This window comes from Chanos chanos, chromosome 6 (assembly GCF_902362185.1).
Source record: "Chanos chanos chromosome 6, fChaCha1.1, whole genome shotgun sequence".
Taxonomy (NCBI): domain Eukaryota; kingdom Metazoa; phylum Chordata; class Actinopteri; order Gonorynchiformes; family Chanidae; genus Chanos; species Chanos chanos.
The window spans coordinates 49920637-49941390 of NC_044500.1; the positions used below are offsets into that span (position 1 = coordinate 49920637).

The 20754-nt window shown below is 40.2% G+C and overlaps 1 pseudogene; it reads left to right on the forward strand.

The window, feature by feature from the left end:
• The first annotated feature begins 1021 nt into the window (after positions 1-1021).
• Positions 1022-12908, forward strand: LOC115815527 (NXPE family member 3-like; annotated as a pseudogene).
• Positions 12909-20754: the final 7846 nt, after the last annotated feature.

Sequence of the window (20754 nt, forward strand, 5' to 3'; positions counted from 1 at the left end):
CCAGTCGTTAATGAGGGGTCCTTGACCTAAATGTGTCTAAAACCAAGGACATGATTATTGATTTTAGGAAGTCAGCACCTATACCCAGATCCACAGTTACTGAAGGAACTGCGATTGATTTGGTGGAGAGCTACAAATTTTTGGGTACTGAGTTCGATAATAGGTTGTGCGTTCAGGCTAATGCAGGTGCCATTTCTAAGAGGGTAAAAAAAAAGTCTTTACTTCTTGAGAAAAATAATGACTATAATTTACAGAACTTTTATTGAGTCAGTGCTGTCCTTTTGCATTGTGGCGTGGTTTGGGAACCTAGATCTAGCCAACAAGAACAGGCTTGGTCGGTTTATCAGAGTGGCCAGGAACGTTATTGGGGTGAACCAAGCTCAACATTCTGACCTTTGTCCTACTCATTGGACAAAAAAATGTAAAAACTCTTGTTTGCACAGCAATTAGTAGGCTGAATTTACACAAATGACTGCACTAAGCACTTTTTCTGCACTCTGCAAGTTGGCTCATCCTTTGTCTTTGCATGAAGGAATCTGGCATTGTACTGTATTGTACTGTTTTCCCTGTGTCCTGTCCGGTATGTTGTCTTTCATGTTGTATTTATGATGGATTGAATGTGTTTTTAAAACCTGGCTGAAACCAAATCTCCCCTAGTGGGATAATAACATTTGACTTGAATTGATTTGAGTGCGGACCAGCTGGCTGACGTCCTAATGGACATCCTCAACACCTCCCTGAACCATGCTGTCATCCCACAGTGCTTCAAGGCCACCAGTATCAGACCTGTGCCAAAGAAGGCTGCAGTGTCAGAGCTCAACAACTACCTCCCAGCAGCACTTATTCCAATCATCATGAAGCGCTTTGAGCGGCTAGTCCTGAGCCACATCGAGAGACAACTCCCCCCACATTGGACCCAATGCAGTTCACGTATCGCACAAACAGATCTACAGACGACGCGATCTCACACGCACTCCACCTGGCTCTGGCCCACCTGGATCAACGAGGCATCCACGTGAGAATGCTGTTCATTGACTTCAGTTCAGCATTTAACACCATCATTCCTCCACAGCTGACTGGTAAGGTCAGCCTGCTGGGGCTCAACACCTCCATCTGGAACTGGACTCTGGACTTCCTCACTGGGAGGCCCCAGACAGTCAAGATCGGCAGCAGCAGCTCCAACACCATCACGCTAAGCACTGGCGCCCCTCAGGGGTGTGTGCTGAGCCCACTGCTGTTCTCGCCGCTGACCCACGACTGCACCTCCAGCTCCAGTATGTGCCACTTCATCAAGTTCGCTGGTGACACCACCGTAGTGGAGCTCATCAGCAACAACATGCTGTTTTACTCTTTACTGTTTACACACACTATGTTATATTCGCTGCACCATCTTCCCAAGGGTCCCCCCAGTTAGTCCTTTTAGTGTTTTTCTCTGTTTTTGTTTTTAGTACAGCCCTTTATTATATCTAAGTGTATTTAATAATCCTCCTGAATGGGCTGCTGTCCCTCTTCATTGCAGCATATGGTCCAAGGAGGGCATCATTTCGTCTCTGCTGTGTGCTGTGTCGCACGTGGTTGAAATGACAATAAAGCTCTACTTGACTTGATATAGACTGAGAAAGATACACACAAATTTACATGTGAAGAGACGGAGAACTTGAGAGAGACTGTAAAGACAAATTTATTTTGGAACCCAAATGCACTTTTGAGGAATTTCTGATAATTAACCCCTTTGCACTTAAAAAAGTATCTACATATTCTGAAAGGGTAGGCAATGCTTTTTACATTTTCTGATCAAAAACAGTGGCCCCTGGTTTTGTTGTCATGATCTGGTACCCACTTAAAATAACTGAGCAGCCCTGATTTACTTTCTTCCCTTTCTCAGTAAAGCACAAATTCCCATAGAGGATATTTGCATGTGTGTGCAAGAATAAAGTATACTTAGTTATTCTTTTCAGAATCACAAAAATCTTGTTTAATGATGAAAGTAGAAGAATCCCCTTTAAATCAGGATTGCCAGGTAAGCGCCCTACATTAACTGGCTCTTTCAGACCACTACTGGCTAGCAGTAACACCTCTGTTCATAATTTTTATAATGCATAACGCTGTTTATGGTTCACTTCATTTACCATGAGTTTAATTTTGTCTCATAATTTAATGATGTGTGGGATCAATTGTTTGCCTGCTCATGGGTAAACGACCTACTCAGAGGTTTCCGTTTTTCTGACTATTTAATAAATAGCCTCCAATAAATAATGGGAAGTGACGTACTTAACCGTTCCTTTCCTTGCGTTCTCTTCGTCTTAGGAAAAACACAGATATACTCTTGTGTATCCCTAAGAAATGTGTGGCCCGCACTCACACACCAAGTAAGTCCTTATGCCAGGAGCTTTTGAACGAATGTTGTTTTCCGTTGCAAATTTTAGAGGGCCATTGGTCAGCACCTTGCTGTGGTTTTAACCCTTTAACGCGTAACTTCTGTAAGTGATTAACTGTCCTTGCAGCGTGAGGTTTCTGTTTTCAGGAGATGCCTGAATGCTATGCTAGAAGTCTAAATTTTGATTTTGCTTCGTCTGTGTTTAAGTTATTCTGCTTGTCACTGCCAAGCAAGATAAGACCCAAGTTTCTGACTGAAGACCACTTTTTTTTTTAGCGAGTATTCTCCCATGTTTCTGACAATACATTTTCGAGTTACTTATGAATACCTTAAAAGGCCATCGGGCGAACGAATAATGCCTGTCCCGAGCAGCCAAATAAAACGAACATCACCGTCGCATCCAGAACATCGTTTACATGAGTCGTATACAACCACTGTTGAACCAGTTGTTAAAACGGTCTTTTTAGTTCGTCATCTGACAGTGTTAAGCTCCGTTGTTGATTGAGAGCGCAGGTTAACTTCCGTTTAGTGTAGGCTACTGATTCTGTTGGATAAATGTTGGATTATTTCGTACTGAAAATGTGTAAAGTTGGTGTACAGTTTAAGCCTCTTGTTACTGCCACTTAAAAGACACGGAAATCATGTTTTTCTTTCCTGCTAGAGGGGTCATCTAGCGCGGGCGCCTACCCAGAGAACACTTTTTGGTTTCCAGAACGGTATTTTGTGGTTACGGGAATGTTCCTTGAAGGTTTGTTTGGTTGTCCTATGGTTTGCAAGGAAAGTTTGTATTACGTAAATATAGCGTTAGTTTTTGGTTGCATGTTTTGGTTTATGGAATGTTCTCCTAAAATTTGTAATGTGGGAACCTTTGGAGAACGTTCCCGTTTTGTTGTATTAACGTTCCTCTAACCACTGCAATACAGGACACATGTACACTTTGTAGCAGACATGTCCCCTGAAACTTTTTTCAACTGCAGCAGCCCTGTGCGTAACTCTGACGGATACTTGGGTGTGTTATCGTGAACGTTATTCCGTTAATATGCCGTTTGGAAAACGATCCAGTAAACACCACAATGCTGACGGCAGTAACACAAACACATTATCAGGTTATGCCATGATGGTTCATTGAGTACATTACCAGTATTAAATTTATACATCAGACAGTGTGAATTTCAGAATAATATATGGAAACAGTGAGGAAACCCAGGAGTTTTAAACGTACTGACGTGTATTATAGTCCATAACATCCGAACTCCTCGTCGTGTCCAGGTTAGAACATTCCAATGCAAAGATTCAAAATGAAATGTGAGATTGTACAGTGCTGAGCTCAGCGGTCATCACACCTGCGACTGTACGCTTCACAGGGTTGATAACTACATCCTCTCCACCACAAAATGTATGCCTGACACTCACATGTCTGTTATCACCCCCCTCTCTCCCCTACAGGCCAAACATAATGTATTGTTTTATCACTGACCAAGTTCTAGATCAGGAGTGGAGTAGCAAAGTCCTGCTGTTTCAGTTGTTCTCTTCTTACTTGTCTGCTTTACCTGGAGAAGAGGTGTGCATGTCCCTTAGCCAATTAGACAGTACAGTTGTAAATTGATACTAAAAGGACTCTTATGTCCCAGACCTTTGACAGCTTTCTTATAGATGGTAAAGTAGCAGACAGGAAGTTTGGTTTGTTGTTAAGGGTTGTAGTTACATGCATGGAAGAAATGCTCTGAGTGTCACATGACCATAAGAGTATTGGTCCTTCATGCGTATCCATACTCCTGTCAGATATCCCCTCTCATGTTACAAGCCTCAAAGGAGCACAAGGTATCGCACTAGCCACCAGTCTCAGGTACAGTGTTTTAAATGGTCTGAACCCTTCTAGACAAAGGCCATCCCAAGCTGCGTTCACATTGTATTCTTTGTTAAGATCCCTGATCAGGAGACAATTAATATTCTCGACAGACTGCTTTAGGCGGTCAGAGAGCATTCCGAGCTCTTACAGAGGGATCTGTCCTGTTTACAGGCTGATTTCACAGTGTCGGTGGTGTCAGAGGTGTAAATCCAGCTGAACTGAAGCATTCTGCCTGTCAGTGCTCAGTCTAAGGTCATTCACTGCTTTGGTACTGTGTTCCAAAACCAATCTAAAAATTGTGGTGTTATTTTTATTTAGTGGACCTGTTTGAGAACAGTCCTTTTATAGATTTTGCTCTGAAAAGGAAAGGTGATTTGGCTTCCAGTTCCTTACAGTGGATACTGGTTTGCAGTGCTCTGCAGTGAAAAATATCCTGAACAGTCACACTCCATAGCCAGGGTCCCACACTCACATGATCTAGTCTGTGTTTGGAGATCATGACATGTTTTTTTCTCTGTGTAATAAATGACTTTTTTTTCCTGTTGTGGTGAACAGATCTGTGTCCGTGACAGTGATATTCATTATGGAAGACTCTGACAGTGAGAAAATTCATTCAGCTTTTAATGGAAGTGAATGGTGCAACTGAGTTTTGAGTCACTGTGATGTAATTCACCATCTGACCAGTAGGAGTCCTTTGCAGTTCCCCAGTTGTAAAGCCTGCTGTCTTAATGTTCAAACTGAGTCATTTTTCAAGCATCTTGAAAGACAGCTGTTGCTAAAGAGCAGTTTATGGTGTCCAGTATACAGTTAGTTCAGATGTTCAACAATGTGAGCACCAGGCTCATTGAATTTATGAAGTGTGTAAGTCAAAAAGGCATTGGCTTCACTGACTGTCTCTCCCTGTGAGATGAACAGTTCATTTAACTTGTTTCTCCAAGACTCTTCCCTCTGGCTTTCATCTCGGTTTACTCTCCTGTGTGGTGCCTCTTTGTGCTTTCTTTGCTCAGGTCCTAAAACGCTGATGAAAAAATCACTCTCAGTAATGGGTTTCTGTGTGAGTCTTAGTATGGGTTTCAGTGGTGATTTCAATGATATCAACAGTGTTGTCACACAACAGCACATTTACAGCTTTGTGGCCATTTGGAGGCCTTGTTGCCACTAGTTTACCTTTCTTTTGTAGGCAGCCAGATATATATGCTTCTGTATAATTAAATACTTTTTCCCCCTCTCAAAATCTTTTTTTTAATGTAGGTCAGTCTACAGACTACAGGACAGAAGAAAATGGAATCATCAGTGGTTTTCCTGAAAGTGTGATTTTTCCAAATTAATAAGAGATGAGTCATATTTTGATCTTCACATTTGTGTTTCGAATCTGGTGATGGTCTTAGGGACCCAGTTGGTGTCTGTGAAATTGCTTATTTATGAAATATATATTGTGCCTCACGCTGCAGGGCTGGTTTTGGATAGCTGTCTTGTGCAAATTTAGAAAGAGTGAACAAACTGCTTAGTGACGTCTCGGTGTCTTGTCGAAGTCAGTTTAGCTTGTTTTGTTTTAAGTCTTTCCATGAGCAGAGAGCCAGAGAGGATGCAGTCAAACTACAGGGGTGATTGTTTTCACCTGTTTTGTTAAGGAAAAACACAGAGTGTGAACTTTGGTTTTGGTTTATTAGGTACCACCGGTGTTCCCTGGGCTGAACATTAGTCATATTCACACCCATCTTCCTATCTTGTGTTGTTATTCTCCAACATGAATAACAACAATGACAATTCTTCCTCACATCTTTTACCAAAAGACAAGAAAACATATCACGTCACAGAGATTCGAAGACATGGTGAGTGGATCAGTGTCACTTTGATTTCTAATATAAATGTTTGTTATGTGAGTGTATTGCCTGTACTGACGTAACGAGAATGACTATCATTCAGAGTATTTCAGGTGTCATGGAGATGTTGACATAATTTGAATCTTGTGGTATTATTGACTGTTTTGTTTAATGGTATGAGATCATTTTTAGGCCCAAGACAAGGATTTACATTCTGTGAATGATGTCCCCATTTTTTGCATGCCTTTTGTTAAAACATAATCATCAGAGTGTAGATGTTAAATAAAGTGTACATGTTACATAAAAATGCCCTGATGAGTCACTACCATAGTTGACAGGTGGTCGAGTGTACACCTCGTTTTTCTGATGCTGTGCGTGGGGATTCTGTGTTTCTTGGTGAGTATGAACAAGTTTCACTCCTTTGTGTTTATGATTAATGCGGTCAGCTCCAGAGAGACCTGACAAAGCTTGACTCTCTTTGATGTTGTATTAGCTATTTGCAGTCACCATGCAGACGAACTGCACTGATTTTTCTTTCTAAATAAAAAAGTTGATTTGTGAGCATAGTGTGTGCACTGAACAAGTGTTTCTTTCTGCGTGTGTTGGTTTTAGGGAATATGGTCATATATAGACAGTCACTGGAGGAAACATCCTCTCCCTAAGCCTTTTCCACAGCCACTCAGAGGACTGGACAGCCCTATAAACTCCTCCTCTGTGGTCCAAGCCCCTCCCATTGTGTCTGTCCCTGATGTAGGAATCAGTTCTGAGGCGTGGGCCAGGATACAACAGGCTGTGTTTTGGAATGGCCCCAACAGACCAATCAGAGCTTTCCGTATGAGCACTAGCCCCGCCCACAGCACGTTCTCCATTCAGAGCTGGAGAAAGAGCTATCATGTAGGAGATGAGATATACGTAACTGTAATCGCAAAGGATTTCAACAATAAAGCAAAACAATACGGGGGGGATTTCTTCCAGGCCAAAATTTTTTCATCCAAGCTAAAGGTGAGTTTTACCCGTGGAGAGACCCACATGTGACCCACCTGTCAGACATTTCATGTGCAGAGAGTGACATCACTTTAAGTATTATTTTAATAGTAATAGTATTTTAGTTAATAGTATTTTTGAACAGTTTATTTATTTGAGGCTGCACCAAGACATTTAACAACAGCATATCAGCGTCCAGGTGCAAATCTACTGAATGAGTTAAATACCAGTAAAAGATTCTTAAAATCGACAGACAAGCACTCAGGGGACTTTTCCATCAGGCGTCATGTGTCTAGTTCAGTATGTGCACTGTGTGTTTGGGGAAGCTGCAGTGGTTCTGTTGTACTGAATCGGTTCTGTTCTGTGCCCGCCCAGGCTAGTGTGTTTGGGGAAGCTGCAGTGGTTCTGTTGTACTGAATCGGTTCTGTTCTGTGCCCGCCCAGGCTAGTGTGTTTGGGGAAGCTGCAGTGGTTCTGTTGTACTGAATCGGTTCTGTTCTGTGCCCGCCCAGGCTAGTGTGTTTGGGGAAGCTGCAGTGGTTCTGTTGTACTGAATCGGTTCTGTTCTGTGCCCGCCCAGGCTAGTGTGTTTGGGGAAGTGCTGGACCACAGGAACGGCTCGTACTCTGTCCGATTTCTGCTGCCGTGGGTGGGTCAGGCGGGCGTGGCCGTGCGTTTGATCCACTCCAGCGAAGCTGTACAGGTTTTAAAGAGGCACCGGGACTTGGACTCGGACCGTGTGTTTTTTCTCGGCTACTTTGAGAGTTTTGGCCCAAACGGGACGAAACGCAGTGAGGTGGCACAATGTAACGCCAAGTGGGAGCACAACGGTCTGCAAAGGCTCAGAGAGGGGAACTGCTGCTGTGACTACAGAGACTCGGGCACAGGGGAGGTCTGGCGCTGCCACAAACCCAAATCTCTGGCCTGTAATAACCTGGTGTACCACTCCATGGGAGGGACCCAGAACTGCCTCACTCAGTTCGAGAAAAAACTCATGAGCAAGTGAGGACTTCTTCAAGTTTGTTCTTTTAACATTATTTTAAGGCCATTATTTTACAGTCATTATTTTAAGGTCATTTGGGGACTGAGGAGTTGGGGAGAATGTGTGATTATGTTATGTAATAATGCTGTGTGCTTTCTTTTTCCTTGCCACTGTCACTGTGGGCACTGACTGCCTGGGATTTGGGCACTGACCACCGAGGGTTTGGGCGCTGACCACCGAGGGTTTGGGCGCTGACCACCGAGGGTTTGGGCGCTGACCACCGAGGATTTGGGCGCTGACCACCGAGGGTTTGGGCACTGACCACCTGGGGTTTGGGCACTGACCACCGAGGGTTTGGGCGCTGACCACTGTAAAACTGCTTTTAGGCAAAAGTGCTATAGAAATAAACTTTGAACTTGGACTTGAACTCTGTTGATCAGGAAAGTTACAAACAGAGGTCTCATAGGAGACAGGAGACTCATCACAGTCCTTCCCTCCAACACAAGCATCGGTGAGTTTTACAGTTTTAACATGAAAAGGTTGAAAAGTCAGGAGTCAGGTATCACTGAACGTCATTGTGATTCACTGTGTGCTGAAATGGTTCACATGGTTCACATTCAAATGGTTTGGTTAATGTCAAAATATTATTACCATTATTTCACCTGACTAAGATATGCACGATTTTCCTGTTCAATCTGTGCTTAGTTTTCACATTCCATAGTTTTGACCATTCAGTGAATCAAGATTTACAAGAAACTTGCAGAAGTTTGTTGCTAGGGAAATATTTGATATAGGACTACCATTACCATATTGACATGTTTCAATAAATTAATTATGCATGTTGATTCTTAAATTATTCAGGTGTGACTGGGAAATGCCGCCCGGGAATGTCTACGCCGGTTCCAGCAGGGTTTTACCTGAAAAATATTTGGACTTCTCTGGTTTGCTCCACACGGCGTTTTAACAGCATACAGACAATGCAGTGTCTGAGGAACAAACACATCTATATTATGGGAGACTCCACCTCCAGGCAGTGGTACGATTATCTGAGGAAAGCAGTGCCAAGTAAGATGCCTTATTAAGTCATGTAAGAAGGGAATTGCCCTTATATCTCATTTTGTCCACTTAAGTGCAAATCTCTCGTGAAAGCTAATTTTACTCAGCTGCTATGGAGTTTAGTGCCTCAGACATGACACCCCTGTATTTCCAGACATGAGTGTCTGTAGCACATCAGGACAGTTCTGTATTGTTTGATTTTTTATAAAAAGATGAAAAATGCAAAAAGTATTAAAAGTGTTAAAAAGAAAAGTTTCTACTCAGAGCACATGCTGCGCCCTCTGCTGGATGCATTAAAATAACAACACCATTTAATCAAAGCGCCCTCTTCTGGATGCATTAAAATAACAGCGTCATTTAATCAAATCAAATGAATACAGTGATATGGAAAGAGCTTTATTCATCATTGTAAACCGTGAATAATTCAAACCACATTTCACATGTGTTAATTTGATGTGATAGTGATAATAGTCTGTGAGGTAAGAATGTGGCTGAGTCATGGGTGTGGGTACAGAATCTGACAGCTCTCTTTCATCATGTCCCTGACTGAGGGCCTTAAACTCTGTAAAGTTCTCCGGCATTGTGCAACCTCTGCTCACTTTTCACTGTTTGATACTTCCTCTTCAAACGAAGCTATTTATGGCAGTTCCAGTTTCTCCAGTTTTCACTCTGTGGTATCTCTCCTTGGGGTGAAATTATTTACGGTTATTCCAGTTTCTCCAGTTTTACTCTATGGCATCAAAAGAGCTTATATGAAATTATTGTGGTTGAAAGAATTTGCTTGTGCTCTCCATCTCAATCACTTGGAAAGTTCTTAATTTCTCATTTCAGGGAGTGTACACGGAGCATTACTTTCTTGGTAAAGTTTCATCAAGGCTGTTCCAGGCCTTCTATCAGTTCAGCATTACGTAGAAAAATCTCCGGACTCACCTGCAGGGCCAAATTGAGTGTGTTTGTGAAGAATTGTGTTGTCTTGTTGTTGTAGCTCTCATGTGGATCAGCATGGTCTTAGGGCTGTGCGATATGACGATATATATTGTGCGACGATAGAAAACTCTGTCGTTTCATATTATGGTCTGTTGTTTATTTTGTTGTGGCGCAAGTCACACTCTTTATGACTGTATTTTTTGTCATTTGGACGACGCTTTGTGTTCTTCCACGCGGCATGGATGCAGACAGGGAATTTGCATGAAGGCAACACAAACAGACATGGAGGAGAGTGAATGTGTACACAGAATGGGATAATTCCAAACAGGAGAAATATTCCGACCAGCCAAGAGAAAATGAGGAGCTCGTGCCTAAAAGAGGGGCTACTTCTGCTACATGGACGTGGTTTGGGTGTGGAAAGTCTGACACAGGCCAGAAAACAGTACTTTGCAAATTATGCGGTCATTTACTGTGGTCATTTTATATAATCTATTTATTCATTGAATTTACAGAAAATGTGCTGTATCGTGATACGTATCGTTATCAGGATATGAAATGACCTATATGAGATTTTGGTCATATCGCACAGCCCTACATGGTCCCATAAAACCATCGAGATGAAAGTAGCTTCATTCCCAGCTGGATATTTAAAATAACATTACCTGGTGAAGAGTTCACTGTTGTGTGCATCAGTATTTTCAGTTTAGTAAAAGCTAAAAGTAAAATTGCATTGTAGCAAGGTACATAAATATTTGAAGTTGGTCATGTCACGAGTTTTACCCCTTTTCATCACAGTTTGGAATATTCCCTGTATGGTTTTAAGCCTCTGGCTAGAGAATGCATCCTGTGATCCATATAAAGCCATACAAAGCCATACACCTACTCGCTGACGAGTGTCCCCAGGGGAAGTTGGCTCACTATATCCTGCATTTTACCCGCCACTGTGTCATTGTGCCCGTCTTATGCCAGCTGTCACTGAAGTGTGGTGGTGGGGAGGGTCCAGTTGACCCCCCCAGGAATGGAACCAGTCCTCTCAGTTACGCATGTGCATAACAGTTAACTGATGTAGTGTGAAGGTATAGGTTCGACTGACCCATACATTTTTTCAGATACTTACAGAACGTTCTTGTTCTATGCTGAGGTGTTAGTCATTGTCAGGATGCAACTCCTGGCCACAAATCTGGAAAAAAAATGTGGAAGAGAGTAATTTAGGAACTGTCTCAAATTTCAGTGTGATACCATGTTACTGAAGTGTGTTAATACCTTTAGACATCTCACTGCATCAAACTGCACAAAATGGCAACTGCTCGTAGTTTTTAAATCTCATAATCAATGCAACTAAAATACTTCAGAATTAGCCTTCGTGAGGCAGGAGTGTAAGACACTACAAAGTTCCATTATTGGGTCATTGCTATTGTCCAGTTGTCCTTTTTTCTAGTCCCACCAGGGCCAGATGAGCTAACACATGTGGTTCGGTTTATGAGCCAAAGTTCTATGAAATAGGATATTGACAGGCATACTTTTATTTGTCCACATTTCTGAAGAATTTGTGCTGTGATTGCCTTGTAATGAAATGAAAATGAATGAAAACAGAGTGACCACTTTGGCATGGATTATATTTGGTTTTGCCTTTCACCTACTGAGACCAATACCTCACTTTTTTACCCTGTAAGCTAGGGAAGGTTTCACTGAACTTTAGTTTCTTCATCCTCCTTTTGCTTCTGGTGAATTTTCCAAATTGTCCTCATTACCCAGGAACCTGGAGACTTCGGTGACTCTGACCTGGTGCATTGATGTTTACACACCAAACACTGTACGCACTGCAGGAGTCAGCCCTGTGTTTTTAATACAATCGTTATTTTATGCATGTTGTGTCAATAATTCAAATTTGTGAGGGAATATAAGAACTCTTTTGAAAGCATATGAGAGAGAGAGTGGATGCATAGAATTGTATATATATATTGATCCCTATTGGAATACCAAACCACAAGTGTCATCCTGCAATCCTTAATATTAATGAATAGCAGCTCAAATCAGAGGCCTGTTCTTATTTGTCTCTGGAATTTTCCCCCAGCACTGAGGTCCATGAACCAGCACACCCAGCCACAGACGGGACCTCTGTTGGCTGTCGATCTGAAGAACAGCATTGACCTACACTGGCGTGCTCACGCTCCCCCCCCTGCGCTGCCGGAAAACCCCCATGGCCGACCTGCATTACATCAGTAATGAAATAGACAGTCTGGCAGGAGGGCCTCATGTGGTTATCGTGTTTAATTTGGGTCCGCACTTCACCACGTACCCACTGGCTTTCTTTGCCCGAAGAGCGGCAAGGATCCACGCGGCCATCGTGGCTTTGCTAACTCGGGCTCCAGACACGACCGTGATCATTAAGACGGTGAACACTGGCTACAAGGTTTGGGCTGTGCTCTCACAGTGCAGCGACCACTCCACATTACACAGTCATTACACACTTCATTTATGACTCAATTATACATTTAGAAACAGATGAGAGCGTTTACCTCATGTACAGGGAATTCAAAGATCATGTATAAATGTATTTCCTGTCTGACTTGGTAGACATACATATGTACACACAGACATGCAGAGAGGAGGAGATGATCTCATCTTTTAAAATATAACCATTAAATATTCAGCATTAATTTCAATTTTTGCCATAAAAGCCAAAATAAAAGAATACCCCCTCCTCTCTCGGCAGGATGTGTTTGGCAGTGACTGGTATTCCTTGCAGTTGGACAGGGTCCTGAGGGAGATTTTTCGGGGTGTTCCTGTTTTCATTCTGGATGTTTGGCAGATGACGGCCTGTCACTACAATAAAGAAACCATCCATCCAGCACCATTAATCATCAGAAATGAGATGAATATTTTCCTGTCGTTTGTCTGTCCTGTCTGACCATATGTTTGAGTAAAATATTTAAAGCAGAAGTCTTACACCAAAGCTGGTATTTATAGTGTCTAATGACTCTCTCTTGTTTAAGTAATAATCAATATTCAATCTTGAAATCAATTTATTTTAAAAACACTTTCAAGTACAGGCTTTGTCCCCTACATCTGCATGTTAGCCAAGACATATGACAGTCTGACCCGGCCTACAGGCTGTAACCCCATACATCTGCATGGCACCTGTTCCTCCCTCTGTTTCCCCTGTGCATCACACAGGGAGGGCTTTTCCTGCAGTGGCCATCCAAAACACACCATCCTCTGTTTTTAAAACTGCCATAGACCAACAGTGGGGGAACAGCGCCCTCTGCAGTGCTGGGGATGTGTCTCTGCTATACCTACTGTATGAGCCTGATCTACTCAGACTGCTGAAGGAGCACAAATGTCAGAATGTCCCAGACACTTATTGTAGCTGTTTTAATGCAAAGATCAAAGAGAGAAATTATGATTATAAACATGTCCAGAATGAGGACAAACACTGTGTGGGGAATCATATGCATTACATTAATTCTGACTCAAAATACATAAATATAAACATATAATCACACAGCACAGATCCCATCAAAGTCTCTATTAACGTACATACATACATCAAATTAATGGATCTCAAACTCATTACACATATGTACAACAGATACACAGACATCAAATACACACACACATCAGATACAGACACCTTACACATACGCATTAAATAAATAAACACACACTTCAGACACACACACACTTCAGATACACGGGTATCAAACGCATACACAGACACATCAGATACACACACATTATACACAAAAAACACATCAGATACATGGACATCAAACACACACATACACACACAGTTCAATGTGTGTTCCATGCGGTGAGTGGGATTTCTTACAAAGCTGAGAGATTGTGTTCCATTTTTGTGTGGTCCTACAGGGGTAATTTAATGCCTGTTCCATTTTTATGTAGTCTAATGTAATGTCTGTTAATTTTTGTGTAGTCTTACAGGGGTAATGTAATGTGTTAATTTTGTGTAGTCTTACAGGGGTAATGTAATGCCTGTTAATTTTTGTGTGGTCTTACAGGGGTAATGTAATGTCTGTTAATTTTTGTGTGGTCTTACAGGGGTAATGTAATGTCTGTTCCATTTTTGTGTGGTCTTACAGGGGTAATGTAATGTGTTAATTTTGTGTAGTCTTACAGGGGTAATGTAATGCCTGTTAATTTTTGTGTGGTCTTACAGGGGTAATGTAATGCCTGTTAATTTTGTGTAGTCTTACAGGGGTAATGTAATGTTTATCTTACTGTGGTAGTAAGGATTTGTTCCCACATAGTCCTCGGTGAGAAGAAGGGATGACTGGTATGTTTAGACAATGCTGAGTACATTTGTGAGATTTTTCCTTTGACGGAGCCGGAGTCAAGCAAAGTACTGCCGACTTCCTGTAATTTTCACCTAAACTAATGTTTATTTTGTTATTTATTTTTTTATTTCTATCTAAAGAAATCCTTTTTAGAGAAACTGAATTCACTGCATAGTTCTTCAAAAGATTTTACAAGTGAGTTATTGTCAAATTTGAAAAAGAAATCAAGCCCTGGGATTTCCCAAGAGTGAAAACCAGTCGAAAACCAGTCTCCCCAAAGGGTTTTGGGAGGTGTGAATGAAATGCCGTTGAGTGGAAGGACATCTTAGGGTCTCTCCAGGATAACAGGGCTCTGTATAGTGGACAGGATGTGGAGAGATGCACATTGAAAGTTACAAACAAAAATGGAAAATGTGATATCTAATGGGGGGCAAAACTGGGCCCCATATTTTACCCATAATGAATCTTTTCAGGTTCCATGTGATGATGTTCCCCAGCCCAATAGTAGAACTGAAAGTGTGGGAGTTGTAGTCCAGCTTTACTTTTTTCATTAAGGTTATGAGTGTTGGTCTTGCTGTTGTACTACACTACAGACATTTCAATATTAATATAATATATAATACGTATCAAGCACCTTGAAGTAAGAGAACGGGAGATAATAAGATAATAAAGCAACATCTGAAAAAGAGAGAGATTTCCAGGGGAGAACACACGTTTGAATAACATTAACTGTACCTATTAATGAGAGGGGTAAGGAGGACCAAGTCTCTAAATTAGATTGAGATTTAACAGGCAAAGTGAGTCGAAGTTGTCTGCAAAAAATTCTGTCTGCAAATTGAAAGTTTCAAGGTACAGCTAAAGATTTGTTGACTTTAACTTTATACTTGGAGAGAGAGACGGTTAATTCTGGTTGGCAGAGAATCTCTAGGCGCGGTAATGAAGAGACAGACAGCATGTGTGCACTTTAGCATCATCCCTAATGAAATCTGCAAAACGTTCTAAAGAGAAAGCGTTAGTCTCATCCATCAGTGGTTACCGTGGCAGCAGTGCAGAGCTTTGATCCAAGTTATGAAGCAAGTGCCCAAATCAGATTTTTTAAAATGGGAAATAAATACTGGCATGTGATTATTTCAGCATCCATATTCACCAGACACTTCCTCTGCTTTGAAACCAGAATTTAGAGCTGTCTGTCTCGGATAGGAGGGCAAACCGTGAGCGACCTCGTCTGTCTTGGACAGGAGGAGAAACTGAGTGAGTTAAAATGAGTCCAGTTCTGATGAGCAGAAATTGAGAGTAGAAGTCATAAAAAGATTTATTGAACTAAAGAGAACTGTAATCACTATATTCTCTCTCAGCCTGGGGTGCACATTGTTCTTCTCTTTAGACTGTAAGAGAGCACTCTGCTTTCTCTACTGACATATTCATAAAACTCCAGAAATGACTACCCAATATGTTCCTGCTATTCTGCTGCTTTTTTCAAAACAAACAAAAAAAACCTTATGTTTCTTTTTTTCGTGAAATCGGCAAATAAAATTATCTGGTCCGGTGCTGTATTGTGCAGATGGTCAGCACGGCCAGAAGAAGCATTGCACAGAGTTAGTGATCCATTCACTAACCATTCACAGAAACTCTCATCCTCTACCAGTGATCTTGCATTTGAGTAAAATAATTACTAGACAGACATAGGTGTGACCGAGGAGTAAGATTTGGCCAATATCTAAAAGAATACATTTAGGATTTTGGAATAAAACAACAATCAAGCCAAAAGCAGAGTTCTGGGAGAAAGAGTAGAAAGTGTAGTTCCCCCTGTACATCAGCCAAACCTGCGACTGTGTGCCATTCCTGCTGCTTTGAGATCTCTCCAGTGAAGTCAGAGTTTAATTTCTGTCACCTGAAATGATACAAAATGGTTATGAAAAAATAAACCGTGTTTGAGATAAAATTGGGCATTTTCAGGAATCAAAGTTTGGAGCAGAAACGTTTAAAATGGTCAGTGGCATTCCAAGTGAAGTACCCTTCACAAATACATGTGTTGACTCAGGGGCAAAGATGGAACAAGACCAAACAGAAAGGGACGTGTGATATGTGCATGTCTGTGATATTCGTATGTGTGTGATATGTGCATGTCTGTGATATGTGCATGTCTGTGATATTCGTATGTGTGTGATATGTGCATGTCTGTGATATGTGCATGTCTGTGATATTCGTATGTGTGTGATGTATGATAACAACAGCAACAACAACAACAATAATAATAATAATAATAACAATACCTTAGTTATATAGCACGGTTCATACAAAGAATGCAGCTCAAAGTGCTTTTACATTTCAGCATGTGACAGAGGAAAACATATAATAGTAATAAACAGACCACACAATCCAAAGGGAATAAAACAGTCAGGATCATCTCAGTTAAAGAATAAAACAGTTAGGATCATCTCAGTTACAGAATAAAACAGTCAGGATCATCTAAAGTAAAGAATAAAACAGTCAGGATCATCTCAGTTAAAGAATAAAACAGTCAGGATCATCTGAAGTAAAGAATAAAACAGTCAGGATCATCTCAGTTACAGAATAAAACAGTCAGGATCATCTCAGTTACAGAATAAAACAGTCAGGATCATCTCAGTTACAGAATAAAACAGGATCATCTCAGTTACAGAATAAAACAGTTAGGATCATCTCAGTGACAGAATAAAACAGTTAGGATCATCTCAGTTAAAGAATAAAACAGTCAGGATCATCTCAGTGACAGAATAAAACAGGATCATCTCAGTTACAGAATAAAACAGTCAGGATCATCTCAGTGACAGAATAAAACATTCAGAATCATCTCAGTTACAGAATAAAACAGTCAGGATCATCTAAAGTAAAGAATAAAACAGTCAGGATCATCTCAGTTAAAGGATAAAACAGTCAGGATCATCTCAGTTACAGAATAAAACAGTCAGGATCATCTCAGTGACAGAATAAAACAGGATCATCTCAGTGACAGAATAAAACAGTCAGGATCATCTCAGTTACAGAATAAAACAGTCAGGATCATCTCAGTGACAGAATAAAACAGTCAGGATCATCTCAGTTACAGAATAAAACAGTCAGGATCATCTCAGTGACAGAATAAAACAGTCAGGATCATCTCAGTTACAGAATAAAACAGGATCATCTCAGTTACAGAATAAAACAGTTAGGATCATCTCAGTGACAGAATAAAACAGTCAGGATCATCTCAGTGACAGAATAAAACAGGATCATCTCAGTTACAGAATAAAACAGTCAGGATCATCTCAGTGACAGAATAAAACATTCAGAATCATCTCAGTTACAGAATAAAACAGTCAGGATCATCTAAAGTAAAGAATAAAACAGTCAGGATCATCTAAAGTAAAGAATAAAACAGTCAGGATCATCTCAGTTACAGAATAAAACAGTCAGGATCATCTCAGTTACAGAATAAAACAGTCAGGATCATCTCAATGACAGAATAAAACAGTCAGGATCATCTAAAGTAAAGAATAAAACAGTCAGGATCATCTAAAGTAAAGAATAAAACAGTCAGGATCATCTCAGTGACAGAATAAAACAGGATCATCTCAGTGACAGAATAAAACAGTCAGGATCATCTCAGTTACAGAATAAAACAGTCAGGATCATCTCAGTTACAGAATAAAACAGGATCATCTCAGTTACAGAATAAAACAGTCAGGATCATCTCAGTGACAGAATAAAACATTCAGAATCATATCAGTTACAGAATAAAACAGTCAGGATCATCTAAAGTAAAGAATAAAACAGTCAGGATCATCTCAGTTACAGAATAAAACAGTCAGGATCATCTCAGTTAAAGAATAAAACAGTCAGGATCATCTCAGTTACAGAATAAAACATTCAGAATCATCTCAGTTACAGAATAAAACAGTCAGGATCATCTCAGTTACAAAATAAAACAGTCAGGATCATCTCAGTTACAGAATAAAACAGTCAGGATCATCTCAGTGACAGAATAAAACAGTCAGGATCATCTCAGTTACAGAATAAAACAGTCAGGATCATCTAAAGTAAAGAATAAAACAGTCAGGACCATCTCAGTTAAAGGATAAAACAGTCAGGATCATCTCAGTTACAGATTAAAACAGTCAGGATCATCTCAGTGACAAAATAAAACAGTCAGGGTCATCTAAAGTAAAGAATAAAACAGTCAGGATCATCTCAGTGACAGAATAAAACAGTCAGGATCATCTCAGTTACAGAATAAAACAGTCAGGATCATCTAAAGTAAAGAATAAAACAGTCAGGATCATCTCAGTTAAAGGATAAAACAGTCAGGATCATCTCAGTTACAGATTAAAACAGTCAGGATCATCTCAGTGACAAAATAAAACAGTCAGGGTCATCTAAAGTAAAGAATAAAACAGTCAGGATCATCTCAGTGACAGAATAAAACAGTCAGGATCAATCTCAGTGACAGAATAAAACAGTCAGGATCATCTAAAGTAAAGAATAAAACAGTCAGGATCATCTAAAGTAAAGAATAAAACAGTCAGGATCATCTCAGTTACAGAATAAAACAGTCAGGATCATCTAAAGTAAAGAATAAAACAGTCAGGATCATCTCAGTTAAAGGATAAAACAGTCAGGATCATCTCAGTTACAGATTAAAACAGTCAGGATCATCTCAGTGACAAAATAAAACAGTCAGGATCATCTCAGTGACAGAATAAAACAGTCAGGATCATCTCAGTGACAGAATAAAACAGTCAGGATCATCTAAAGTAAAGAATAAAACAGTCAGGATCATCTCAGTTACAGAATAAAACAGTCAGGATCATCTCAGTTACAGAATAAAACAGTCAGGATCATCTCAGTTACAGAATAAAACAGTCAGGATCATCTAAAGTAAAGAATAAAACAGTCAGGACCATCTCAGTTAAAGGATAAAACAGTCAGGATCATCTCAGTTACAGATTAAAACAGTCAGGATCATCTCAGTGACAAAATAAAACAGTCAGGATCATCTAAAGTAAAGAATAAAACAGTCAGGATCATCTCAGTGACAGAATAAAACAGTCAGGATCATCTCAGTGACAGAATAAAACAGTCAGGATCATCTCAGTGACAGAATAAAACAGTCAGGATCATCTAAAGTAAAGAATAAAACAGTCAGGATCATCTCAGTTACAGAATAAAACAGTCAGGATCATCTCAGTTACAGAATAAAACAGTCAGGATCATCTCAGTGACAGAATAAAACAGTCAGGGTCATCTAAAGTAAAGAATAAAACAGGATCATCTCAGTTACAGATTAAAACAGTCAGGATCATCTCAGTGACAGAATAAAACAGTCAGGGTCATCTAAAGTAAAGAATAAAACAGTCAGGATCATCTCAGTGACAGAATAAAACAGTTAGGATCATCTCAGTGACAGAATAAAACAGTCAGGATCATCTAAAGTAAAGAATAAAACAGTCAGGATCATCTCAGTTACAGAATAAAACAGTCAGGATCATCTCAGTTACAGAATAAAACAGTCAGGATCATCTCAGTTAAAGAATAAAACAGTCAGGATCATCTCAGTTACAGAATAAAACAGGATCATCTAAAGTAAAGAATAAAACAGTCAGGATCATCTCAGTTACAGAATAAAACAGTCAGGATCATCTAAAGTAAAGAATAAAACAGTCAGGATCATCTCAGTGACAAAATAAAACAGTCAGGATCATCTCAGTTACAGAATAAAACAGTCAGGATCATCTAAAGTAAAGAATAAAACAGTCAGGATCATCTAAAGTAAAGAATAAAACAGTCAGGATCATCTCAGTTACAGAATAAAACAGTCAGGATCATCTCAGTTACAGAATAAAACAGTCAGGATCATCTAAAGTAAAGAATAAAACAGTTTAATAAAAATAATTAAAAGAATGGATAAGATACATATATCACACACATACACATATCACACACATACAGGTATAACACACATACAAGTATCACTCACATACACATGCAGGTATCACACACATACATATACATATACACATATCATACTTTGGCATTATTTCTTAGGTAGAGGAAGGCTGCTTTGGTTACCTTTTGCTTATGTGGATCTGAAACTTAAATCTGAGTCTAAAATAACACCCAGACTTGTAACTTCCAGTTTATTTTGATGACCTAAGTATCCTAGCCTGTTAGAAAGTGCATCTCTTTTGGCTTTGGGGCCAACTAATGGTATTTCTGTCTTACCTTCGTTCAGCTTCCAAAAATGATTACTCACCCATTGAATGATTGCAGAGAGGCAGGTAGTCAGGGAGCATAATGCATTCATGTCATTTGGCTCAACGGAAATGTAGAACTGTGTATCATCAGCGCAGCTATGGAAGTCAACATCAGGTTCCCTGATGATATTACCTAGGGTTAGGGTGAGGGTTAGGGTTAGGGTTAGGGTTAGGGTTAGGGTTAGGG